The 13,310-nt window shown below is 25.8% G+C and overlaps 1 long non-coding RNA gene across 1 annotated transcript; it reads right to left on the reverse strand.

Moving 5' to 3' along the window:
• Positions 1 to 7,661: 7,661 nt before the first annotated feature.
• LOC111642477 lies at positions 7,662 to 10,855 on the reverse strand. The gene is made up of 3 exons (XR_002759554.1): positions 10,635 to 10,855; positions 8,714 to 8,861; positions 7,662 to 8,015 (listed from the first exon to the last, which is right to left on the reverse strand). It is a non-coding gene; the product is annotated as an uncharacterized LOC111642477 (long non-coding RNA).
• Positions 10,856 to 13,310: the final 2,455 nt, after the last annotated feature.

The raw sequence follows: 13,310 nt of genomic DNA on the forward strand, positions 1-13,310 counted from the left end.
ATCTGTTTAAGTGTATACATATATGTTCTGTGTCTCATCTACATCTATATACACACACATTTATTTTCATAAAGACAAACTTTAAATAGTTTTATGCTTCAACTTTTTCAAGTAAATACAGAAAATATAAGAAAAAAGGTAGGCTAAACTATTTACCTTTTCCTTATATTTGTTTTAAACGTTATAAAATCTTTGTATAGACGGACAACATGGCTAAGATATGTAAATTTATAGTTCAATTTATAAAACATTTTATCATTCAGTTAAATATATAATGTCTTCCTCTTCAGATTATCTTCTAGATTATCTCTAGATCATCTTTCCTTTTCTAATTTTAAGTTTTGTTAATTTATATTGCGGAAATATATACATATATTATTGAAGGATACTCAAGCTGTGTCTTGATTCAGAAAAAAATTATTTAAAAATATAAATTTCTTTTTTCCTTTTACTCATTAAAGAAAACAATAATTAAAAATAAAGTATCCAAAATCTACAGACTAAAATAAGATGAATAACCTATAATAATAATAACTGTTTTAAAGTAAAATGAAAAAAAAATCAAATGCAAGCTTGCAGTTAATCATGCATAATATTGCCTCACTTATATATATATATAATTTCTATTGTTAAAATAACTTTAAAGAAAAAGAGAAAATCCTCTTTAAAAATTACTTACTTATAACGTAATCATACTCTTTTTCTAAAGTTTTTGTGACTTCTCTTCCAATGTCCATTACTCTGAAAAACGAGAGTAATGATACTAGCAATCGTTTGAAGAAATTCATGATGGAAATCAAAAGTCGAATGCTTGCTGTCTCTTAATCGGGTCAATTCTTCAACAGTTGGATACTGCCACGTGATTGCTGTACAACCTACCAGAAATGTCTGCCCTTAATTCTCTCGACCCTGTTCTAGCTTCCAGCGAATGCTGTTGTTATCATCGATGAAGGAAGTGAGACTAGGTTTTAGAAGTCAAGGTTAAAGAGTCACACGAGAGAAGGAAAACATTTATTTATTTTTACGCTCTATTTTTGAAATTAGAGAAAGTGGTAACGAGTATGATATGCCGAAAAAAATTAATTAATAAGTGAATGAAGACGAGGAAATTGTTTTTATGTTTCAGTATGTCTTTTTTTTCTTTGTCTTCCTGTGATCGACTGACTGACTTCGAATATTAATAAGTCGTTTTAATTCATTTATATAACAATAAAAAAATTGTAAATAATAATTAAAGAATCTACAGAATTTGGAGGGGCCATACAGATCATAAAGTGCGATTGACCCCTTAAAATAAAGCATTTAGTAATCATTTTCTAATTTTAAATTATTTTACATTCAAACCGATCGATACGCATTAATTGCGCTATTAAATTTAAGTATTTATAAGGTTAAATTTATTTATTCGTATATTTTAGTTGTCACTTATAGAAATAGTCTCTTTCATCTTATCCCTTTTAATCTTTTTCATGAATAATGCCACATATTAATTAATTAATGGTAGTTTTTTTAACCATTTTATAAAGGAGCTAGCCTGTAAATTCTTCCAAAATAATAGTTTTTATTAAAATAAAATAAATCTAATTCTCGATTTAGAAATTCTAGAAAAGTTATATTTGCAGTAGTTTGACCTGAACAGTAACATGTATCCGCATTCGCAACTTGTTACACGAGTTAAAACTAAACCCAAGCGCTATTATTGTCATAAGCAGTGTCATATTCATAGATACTAATAAACAATTTTAACATATCTAAAGTATATTTTATTAATATCCTTCAATAAATTAGTTTTATAATCTATAAGTTATATTAATGATATTATTCATTTGTATAATGAAAACAATTATAAAATTTATAAAACTGTATGTTATATTCGGGCTTATATTTCAATGTGAAGTCTGTAAACTTCGCATTAAAATATATACACATACAATACATTATCATAAGCTATCATATTTGTTATTGTTATTGCATGCACGCAAAACTCATAAAAGAATGGAATATTTGAATGGAAATTGGGTGGAAAATTGGAATAAAAAAATTAGAATATTTGCAAAAAATGTTATTTTTAAAAATATAAAAATGAATCACATTTTAGTAAATAATTTGTTAAGTAACTTTACATAAATGTTACACGTGTGTATTTTCACGTATTGTTTATTATGTATACAACATTTAATTTTAAAGTACTTTATAATGATTTTGTCTGTTTATCTTCAAACTAGTTTACAAAAGAAAAAACAAATTAAAATAGATATTTTAAGAGGTACAAATTGAGTAAGAACTGGACTAGCTTGTACCTTTTAAAAGATTAATATTAATGTCATAATTTATGTATATATTTAGCATTAGTTTTCGAACTTGATTTTCTAATTCTTTATGGTTTATTTTATAGTTCTATAATGAAATTCTTCAAGTAATCAAGTGTTAACTTATCAGTTATTTTTTTAATGTTCTATACAACGTAAATTGAGATTAAATTGATTAGCCTAATGAATATGATTATAATAAATTGAAGAGCTGATCAAATCCCTGATATGATAAACCCTTCAATTTATTATAGTCATATTCATTAGATTACTTAATTTAATCTCAAAATTATATAATTCGATTATTTAAAAAAAATACATAAATAGGGCTATAAATTTCAGTTGATAATGATCTTAGATAAAGTAAGTAAAAAGTGTAAAAAGGTGGTAAAAATTGGAGACGAATTTTTATAAAATTAAATTAGTTAGTTTATGTTTTATTGTACTTTTCTATGAATAAAACAGGATAAAATCAAAAACTACTACAAAAGAGCTGTATGATTAAATATTGCATATACATACATTTAAACAGATTCATATATACTTCTCATGTATGATTTGCTCGTGTATGTTTACATGATCATCAGCTTCATCTTCATTACATTGAATTACTATTATTACTGAATAATAAGAAGTGAATAATTATATAGTTCTGTATGAAAAATCAGAAAAATAAATGATTTTAAGACTATTTAAAACTAATTTACTATTAAAGTGGTACCCAGTACTGTGTTTTTCACTATTATCGCAATTTCTCTGTAGAATTTGAACTAAATTTTAAACTACGTTTCTTCATCTAACAAGACTGGCATCACTATTAGAATATTTTATATAATTTCAATTCCAGTATGATATTTATCCTTATTAAATCTGTTTAAGTGTATACATATATGTTCTGTGTCTCATCTACATCTATATACACACACATTTATTTTCATAAAGACAAACTTTAAATAGTTTTATGCTTCAACTTTTTCAAGTAAATACAGAAAATATAAGAAAAAAGGTAGGCTAAACTATTTACCTTTTCCTTATATTTGTTTTAAACGTTATAAAATCTTTGTATAGACGGACAACANACTTCATAAGTAGGAGAAGTTACACGGATCATTTCTAGGAAAACTCATTTAAGTCTTGATGTGCTTTGATCATGTATGGAACTGCATCAGTTAGAACAAATAATAATTTTTCATATAGCAATCCCTTACTCATTATTTCAGAGTAGTTTTAGAACATTGATTATTGTTTGGGAAGAAGTAACGTTAGTACACCACATCAGAAAAGAAATATTTAATGAAACAGAGGAGTTTTAATCTCTTCGTCCAATTAAAATTGCCAAGATAAATCTACCTCACAGATTTTCAGCTTATTCTATGATATATAACTTATTTAATTTTTAGTTTCATACTCGCCGCAATGATCGTGTATGTTTACACTAAACGGACGATTATTCGTTTCTTAATGATGAAAATAAAGACTCAAAATAGCCCAGAAAATTCGTAAATTTTACGGATTAATCACCCAATTGGCCATCCTATAAAATGTATAATTCCTTCTATTAACCAAATATTGATTTTTTGGATTAAAATACTTTATTTGGTGTAAAAAATTATTTTTAATTAAAAATCTACTGCCAATTTTCACATTTATGCGCTTATTAATATTTTATATGCACTTCTTATACCATTAAACAAAATCACAACAAAACTCTAATCCAGGCTTATACATGATACTCAACCAATCAGTAAATATTGTATGCAATAATCAAGATACTAAACAATTGCTTAGTATAAATTTAAATGAACAAACTTGAATAAAACAAAACACAGTAGCCTATAGGCTTATTAAACTATATATTTATACATAGATGAGAATTATAATTTAATTAGCTGTAATAATTTTACAAGACTTTATAAACACCAATAATTCATTTACATTAAGCTTAACTTTGTATATTTTATCTGATTTTATAATAATATATGAAAAAATGGTTAATTCTTGAGGGAAGTGCACCTCAAGAAAAGATTTTAAAGAATACATAACTTTAAAATCTCCATTAATAACAATTATATAATATATAAAAAAAATTAATTATATATTATTCTCTGCAACTTTTGGGAATTAAACAACTTTTATAAGTATTGATATTAATAGCGTTATTAAGGATGTAAATAATTGTAATTAAAAATATAAGTTAAAGTAAACAATAGTTTATTGTTACAACTAACAATTATATTCAATTCACAAACAGATTTAAAACAAGGCACAATTCAATATTCGCACTCCTTGTTTCGGACAAATAATTATTACATTTCTTATATTTCAATATTACATTCACTGTAAATAACATCATTTATAACAAATTCTTTTTTCAATTATAATATACAAGATAAATTTCCATGGAAAAATCGAGAGTTTTATTGATAAATATTTTTTTTTCAAGCATCTTGAACACAATTCGAGATATTCGATATCTCTGTATTTATCTGTAGTATCAGTTATTGCATCTAGCTTCAGATTTTTTAAAATGATTCCAACGAATTTCCATATTAAATATTGTTAATTCGTTTAAACTAATGGAATTTTGACCCATCCAGTACTAAGAACAAAAATAATAAATCAGTTTTAATTAAGTCATTAATTTTCTCATTCATCTGTAAATATCTTTATAATATAAACTATACGATTTATTAGTTTATTAGTATTTATCATTAGTAATCTGTAAATGAAAATTAAATAATATTTCCTATATTTTATTAATATCTATTGAAAAATCTACTTAATATTTTAATATAAGAGCAACTGAATTATAACATTCTAACAGACCTACTGCTAGTTTTTCCCATCATTGTTAATGTCGAAATCATAATTAAGTAGTTATGTTAGGTGTTCTATTTATCTAATATCTTCATATTTCAAACTTTAAATGAGTAATTATAAAAAAAAATTAAAGTTTCTTAGATAATTATTTTAAAAAAATGTGTATATTATATAAAATATCCCATATTATATGTAAATTATATAGGATATTGCTTCATAAACGTGATTTTCTGAATGGAATTGCTGCTCGAATTAAAATTAAACAAAGGTAGTAACTAAGCAGTAGAGATTTTTATCTCATTTCAATTGCTTTACATTGTTACCTTTAACAATAATCCGTGAAAGCATTTTTTTTAATGGTCATTAGAAGTTGGGTAAGAGTTAATTGTGATTAATCAGTTTTATCAAGTATATTGAACAAAAGTATCGATTTAGAGCTATTCTAGTTATATTAAATATTCATTATTATTTAATTACGTGATCAAATATATATTTTTTCTTCTTAATTTTTTCGTTTTCAATGAAGACAATAGTATAAATGTGTCGCAACTAATATATTCCCTGCGGTGCCTTTTTAAATGTCTACAATTATCAAAAGCCTTCATATCTTCTCTACCGCAACGTCCTAGAATTTTAAATTTTTCTTGAAAGACATCTAACACTTCCTCTATATCAATTTTTTTCTATTAGTTTCACTCGAGTTTTATACTTTAAAAACTAGCAAAACTTGTTAATTTTTATAAAAGTCATCTTCAATAGAAGAACTTTTCATTTTAAAATTACTGTTAATTTATAAGTTTTTTTTCAAAAAAGCCAAATAAATGTATAAAAATTGATATTGTTCTACNTACAAAAGAGCAATGATTCTATGTAGAAATCCTTATAAAATATATGAAAAACAGCCTTTCGATGTTTCCAGAAATTGTTGGTACATTAACAAACAATCAGGATTTTTGGCTAGTGCATATTTAATCAACCTTGCAGTTCAATTTCAAGCTTTCGCATAAGTTGTACGGCTTCTGTCATTTACATACCGCCTTGAAGTGACGTTATTACAGAATTACAAGTTTTAAGCAGAATTGTTTATAAGAAAATTGTGGTAATTCTAATTTTTTCAAAATACTTCGTATTTTCAATTGCATGCGAATAGTCTTCAATGAAAGTTTTAATCTTGTTAAAATCTCTGTAGTGGCAAAAGGATCTCTAACCATATCCTTCATCTCTTAATGACAGGTTCAGGTGGAAGAAGAAGAACAATGATTCTAATAAAAACCTGTTATCTACAAACGTTTCTTTAAGTTCGGATATGTATCTGTCATGTATCAATAGAAAAAAGGAACTCCGGATCAATTGTGCTAATTGATAAACTTCATAAGTAGGAGAAGTTACACGGATCATTTCTAGGAAAACTCATTTAAGTCTTGATGTGCTTTGATCATGTATGGAACTGCATCAGTTAGAACAAATAATAATTTTTCATATAGCAATCCCTTACTCATTATTTCAGAGTAGTTTTAGAACATTGATTATTGTTTGGGAAGAAGTAACGTTAGTACACCACATCAGAAAAGAAATATTTAATGAAACAGAGGAGTTTTAATCTCTTCGTCCAATTAAAATTGCCAAGATAAATCTACCTCACAGATTTTCAGCTTATTCTATGATATATAACTTATTTAATTTTTAGTTTCATACTCGCCGCAATGATCGTGTATGTTTACACTAAACGGACGATTATTCGTTTCTTAATGATGAAAATAAAGACTCAAAATAGCCCAGAAAATTCGTAAATTTTACGGATTAATCACCCAATTGGCCATCCTATAAAATGTATAATTCCTTCTATTAACCAAATATTGATTTTTTGGATTAAAATACTTTATTTGGTGTAAAAAATTATTTTTAATTAAAAATCTACTGCCAATTTTCACATTTATGCGCTTATTAATATTTTATATGCACTTCTTATACCATTAAACAAAATCACAACAAAGCTCTAATCCAGGCTTATACATGATACTCAACCAATCAGTAAATATTGTATGCAATAATCAAGATACTAAACAATTGCTTAGTATAAATTTAAATGAACAAACTTGAATAAAACAAAACACAGTAGCCTATAGGCTTATTAAACTATATATTTATACATAGATGAGAATTATAATTTAATTAGCTGTAATAATTTTACAAGACTTTATAAACACCAATAATTCATTTACATTAAGCTTAACTTTGTATATTTTATCTGATTTTATAATAATATATGAAAAAATGGTTAATTCTTGAGGGAAGTGCACCTCAAGAAAAGATTTTAAAGAATACATAACTTTAAAATCTCCATTAATAACAATTATATAATATATAAAAAAAATTAATTATATATTATTCTCTGCAACTTTTGGGAATTAAACAACTTTTATAAGTATTGATATTAATAGCGTTATTAAGGATGTAAATAATTGTAATTAAAAATATAAGTTAAAGTAAACAATAGTTTATTGTTACAACTAACAATTATATTCAATTCACAAACAGATTTAAAACAAGGCACAATTCAATATTCGCACTCCTTGTTTCGGACAAATAATTATTACATTTCTTATATTTCAATATTACATTCACTGTAAATAACATCATTTATAACAAATTCTTTTTTCAATTATAATATACAAGATAAATTTCCATGGAAAAATCGAGAGTTTTATTGATAAATATTTTTTTTTCAAGCATCTTGAACACAATTCGAGATATTCGATATCTCTGTATTTATCTGTAGTATCAGTTATTGCATCTAGCTTCAGATTTTTTAAAATGATTCCAACGAATTTCCATATTAAATATTGTTAATTCGTTTAAACTAATGGAATTTTGACCCATCCAGTACTAAGAACAAAAATAATAAATCAGTTTTAATTAAGTCATTAATTTTCTCATTCATCTGTAAATATCTTTATAATATAAACTATACGATTTATTAGTTTATTAGTATTTATCATTAGTAATCTGTAAATGAAAATTAAATAATATTTCCTATATTTTATTAATATCTATTGAAAAATCTACTTAATATTTTAATATAAGAGCAACTGAATTATAACATTCTAACAGACCTACTGCTAGTTTTTCCCATCATTGTTAATGTCGAAATCATAATTAAGTAGTTATGTTAGGTGTTCTATTTATCTAATATCTTCATATTTCAAACTTTAAATGAGTAATTATAAAAAAAAATTAAAGTTTCTTAGATAATTATTTTAAAAAAATGTGTATATTATATAAAATATCCCATATTATATGTAAATTATATAGGATATTGCTTCATAAACGTGATTTTCTGAATGGAATTGCTGCTCGAATTAAAATTAAACAAAGGTAGTAACTAAGCAGTAGAGATTTTTATCTCATTTCAATTGCTTTACATTGTTACCTTTAACAATAATCCGTGAAAGCATTTTTTTTAATGGTCATTAGAAGTTGGGTAAGAGTTAATTGTGATTAATCAGTTTTATCAAGTATATTGAACAAAAGTATCGATTTAGAGCTATTCTAGTTATATTAAATATTCATTATTATTTAATTACGTGATCAAATATATATTTTTTCTTCTTAATTTTTTCGTTTTCAATGAAGACAATAGTATAAATGTGTCGCAACTAATATATTCCCTGCGGTGCCTTTTTAAATGTCTACAATTATCAAAAGCCTTCATATCTTCTCTACCGCAACGTCCTAGAATTTTAAATTTTTCTTGAAAGACATCTAACACTTCCTCTATATCAATTTTTTTCTATTAGTTTCACTCGAGTTTTATACTTTAAAAACTAGCAAAACTTGTTAATTTTTATAAAAGTCATCTTCAATAGAAGAACTTTTCATTTTAAAATTACTGTTAATTTATAAGTTTTTTTTCAAAAAAGCCAAATAAATGTATAAAAATTGATATTGTTCTACTTTCTTGATTATAGGGTTCATATTCCAACTTACTAAAATTATTTAATCAAAATAAAATTTTATATATAAACAATGGTTTTGCATTGTTATCAAACAATCATCTTCATCTAAAACCACAAAAACTCCTTTAAAAAAAAATCATTTTTATCTGTCACTGACATAAATATTATTATTAGAAATGTGATTTTTATTATATAGAATAATGTTTTTAAAATTTTTAAATTTATTTTATTAGTCTATAATAAAATGTATTTAATATGTAAATTATATAGCTTAATATAGGCTTGTATAAGTTTTTATTATATGTATCATTACTATAAAATTGTTATAAATAAAAATTGCATAAAGTCTTCTATGTTTAATTTAATATAACTAAAAAGAGATCGAGTTGATGAGTGGTTGAAATGTTATATAAAAAAGAAACAAGAGCAATACATCAATTAGATATTTTTACGAATGAATGGCTACAGGAATGCTTGATAGTAAAGACTTAATACACTTCAAAACCGATTTTTCAGCAAGAAATGTAAGGAAAATATATAAAATTCTAGAAGTAAGTAAAAATTAATTTTAAAAATTATATTAAGTATAAAAAAATACTGTATAGAAAAATAACATATACAGTTAATTAGATCGGATTAATACAAGAAGGAAATACAACACTTTGGCGATCTGTTAAGGAAAAGTGTTTCTTGGGAGGACTTTCTGTGGAAAACTAGCCCCTGAGTAGGTGTTTGGCATGTGAAGAACATCCGAAAAATTCCACGTGTTCACCCGTCGATCGGACGTAAACCCACAGTTTTCAGTTTTATCCACTTGAACACAATTGGGCGTGCATACAAATACAGTAGCGTAGTTTGTAGAGTATCCTTTTGTGTCACGTTATTAAAGTATTAAAATGTAGCTCTACAAGCAATGCAAAAAATGACTACGAAATAGTAAAACTTGGAGAAAAACGAAGTTTTCGTGAAATTTTAGTAGAAAAAAGATATGTTCATATACACAAAACGTAGCATTGAAAATTTAATTGAGATTTAAATGACTAATAGCTACTTCTGCGCTACATTTCATTGTTAAGGATGTAAAATAATGGAAGAAATGAGAAGAAAATAGATCGCAGAAAAAATAATATTTTTTATTTCTACTAATTATTAAAATATAACTTTCATATGAGCTTTATAATGGTGTATTTCATAACTGCAAATGATATTATCTATTCGAAATATTTAACCGATTTAAAATAGATTCTATAGAATAAAATAAAAGTTTGTTTGTATATAAACCAACAAATGATATTTTAAATTGTAAAAAATGTTAAAATAACATTAGCATAAGCAAAATACAAACCACAATTAAAATATAAAATACTAATTTACGAAAGATCTCACGCGGCTAATGATAACATTTAAGTATTTTTACACAATTTATTCACTTTTCCAAATAAGAAACCAGGAAAATGGGTGAATTAGAAACTAGGAGAGATGATTAGAAAACATTTAAGGAAACAAATGTGGTGTAAACAATGATGATTGTTAATGAAGCGTTGCTTACAGAGATTATTTACTATACGAAATTCTTGCCGGAAGACATTATAAGTCCTAGTACAGCCTTGTGCAACTTGGATGAACACGTAACATTAGTACTTTATCAATATTTTTCCAATAGATAAACTAATAAAATGTAAATTCATACAGTTCTGTAACTTGTAATACTAAATTTTCAGGTTAAAGTTTCATTGTTTATGATTTGCTAGATACAAATCGCTTATACAATGTAAAATATTCTCATTGTTAAAAGAAAAACAATTGAATTACTGTACTAGCATATGGCTTTCATATTTGTTAATTAATACAATAAGTCTTACAATGTTTATAGGCTACGTAAACTATTATAAGTTACAGTTTTAGATTCTTTTCATAAAAAACTTTTATAAAGAATAATATTTTAAATACTTTTATTAAATTTACTGTCGTATATACTATATTAAAATTTGTTTCTGTATTAACAATTTTTTTTCTGTATGTATATTTTTTAATTTTTTTGCTCTTTCAAACCCTGTAGGCACTAAGAGCGCCTTTTTCCATAACTATAGTCGGCTCGACTAGGCCCATAATGTGGTGAGAAACCGGATTCGATTCCTCGGCCATGTTTTGAAGAAAATTAAAATTATTTTTAATAAAATACAGAAAACTAACTGTAAATACTTTTCAGTAAAAAAAAAATGTTAACTGATGATAATATCGAAGATTTAATAACAGGCATTATATACAACTACAGTATATTTTAAACTGTTCTTGCCCCGGTCATTCTCAGATTTCTCTTTTAATTATATTCATAAATATATTTTTTTTTTATTTGAAATAGAAATGATTTCAAAAGTAAAAACTTTATAAGATATTCATCCTATTATCAATTACGTGTTATGATATATAATATTATTTTTAGAAAATTGAAATATATAAATATATTCTTTATTATATTAAATATACTTTCTTAGAGTGCGGTCGAGAGGTATGAAAGCTGGGGAGTTTTCTTAGGGGCTCATAGTGTTTCCTACCCATATAAATTAGTTCTTTTTAAATAATGAAACAATAAAAATTTAATTTATTAATGAAAGAAGCATTCCACGCATTTCATTTGTTCAAAAAAATGACAAAAGGAGCCCAAGGGAATTTTTTTCTGTTCCGGGTCTTGCTTGGATGCCCATTAAATACTCATTTTCTTCGAGATGGTCGAACGTAGAATAAATATATTTTTATTTTTGGGGAAATTTTCACACGAAATGCAAGATTATATCGAATTGAGTTTTTCGTAAATTTCGAGACTATTTAAGTAAGTCTGACACGAAGTCCGTATAGAAAAATAAAAAAGTACAAGATAACTCTGAGCTCACTAAGAGGACATTTTAGTCATAAGACTCATAATCATTATGGGTTTGGCTAAACCCACAATGAGGACAACCGGATAGTGAGAGACGGGTCTGAAATAACCGGGTCAACTTACTCATGAAAATTTCTGAGTCGGCCCGGATTCGAGTCCGGGTTTTCCAGAGTTAATGTCTTTACTTCCTCTGCCATCCGGCCACCGATAAGGATTATCTTTAATGAGGTCAGTTAGGATGGTTTGAAATCGGAAACAAACAAAATTACCTTTGACATCACGACTGTTTGTACTATTGTATTGAAGTTATATCATGACGGTAAACTCCATCCAAAATAGCTTAAGATTATAGAATTAGCACATTTATCCACCTTTCCTATTCAACTAATTTGAATACTTTAAATTTGCAACTGAAAAATAATAACCAAAATTAATATTTTATCTTAACATGTTAAATTTTATTTCCTTACGAAATCATTTCAAGTTGTTTGAATATAAATGATACATATCTTTTTTTATCTATACTAATATTATAAAGAGGTAATGTTTGTAAGTTTGGATGTAGGGGGTAATCTCCGAAACTACTCATCCGATTTCAAAAATTCTTTCACCAATATTTAGAATGGAACTTCAGGGTGGACATAGGCTGTATATTATCCATTAAAAATAGATACATTTTGAGCCACAACAACGCGTGGCGAGGTCTGCTAGTCATTCCTAAATTCGAGAAAATTGAAAATAAAGTATTTATTTTGCTGTTCTAAGAAATAATTCGCAAAATTTCTGAATAATTCCACAATAATTTTATGATCTTTCTCATAAACTAGAACTGAAACTAAACTACGAATAATGAGTGATAGATCTTAAAGAATACTGTTCTTCAAACATTCTGATTAAAAAGAAATGAATTCTTGAAAACCTTTATTTTATTTTTAACTCTTTTTGTCCTGTGGGACAAAGAAGGTCTTTTTTCCATGTCCATCATGAATTTGTCTACATCAACAAGGGGCGGTCGGGAGGTGGTCCGACTACCCATGAAAAATTCCTGAGGTTTTTTTGCTAGCACAGTTTCTATCTTGAATTCCCAGAGCTATAGGTTAACCCATTTACTCATTTAATTCACAAATTTTTTATGTAAAGATTGCATTGATTTGGAAAAAACTTCACTCGCAAAAATGCGATCTAACGATCTCGCAAAGCATACCTAGACCTGTAAATAGCTAAGGATTTTTTAACTTTGATTAGTTTTAAAAAACGTTTGAGAAGCGCGCTTTTTCCTTTTGCTCAATAAAGGTTCCTTCAAAGTCTTAACCATACAAACAATACATTGGAAACTGGAAACGTCAT

Source organism: Centruroides sculpturatus, unplaced genomic scaffold (genome assembly GCF_000671375.1).
Source record: "Centruroides sculpturatus isolate CEXI.00-Female unplaced genomic scaffold, Cexi_2.0 scaffold1695, whole genome shotgun sequence".
In the NCBI taxonomy this organism is placed as follows: Eukaryota; Metazoa; Arthropoda; class Arachnida; order Scorpiones; family Buthidae; genus Centruroides; species Centruroides sculpturatus.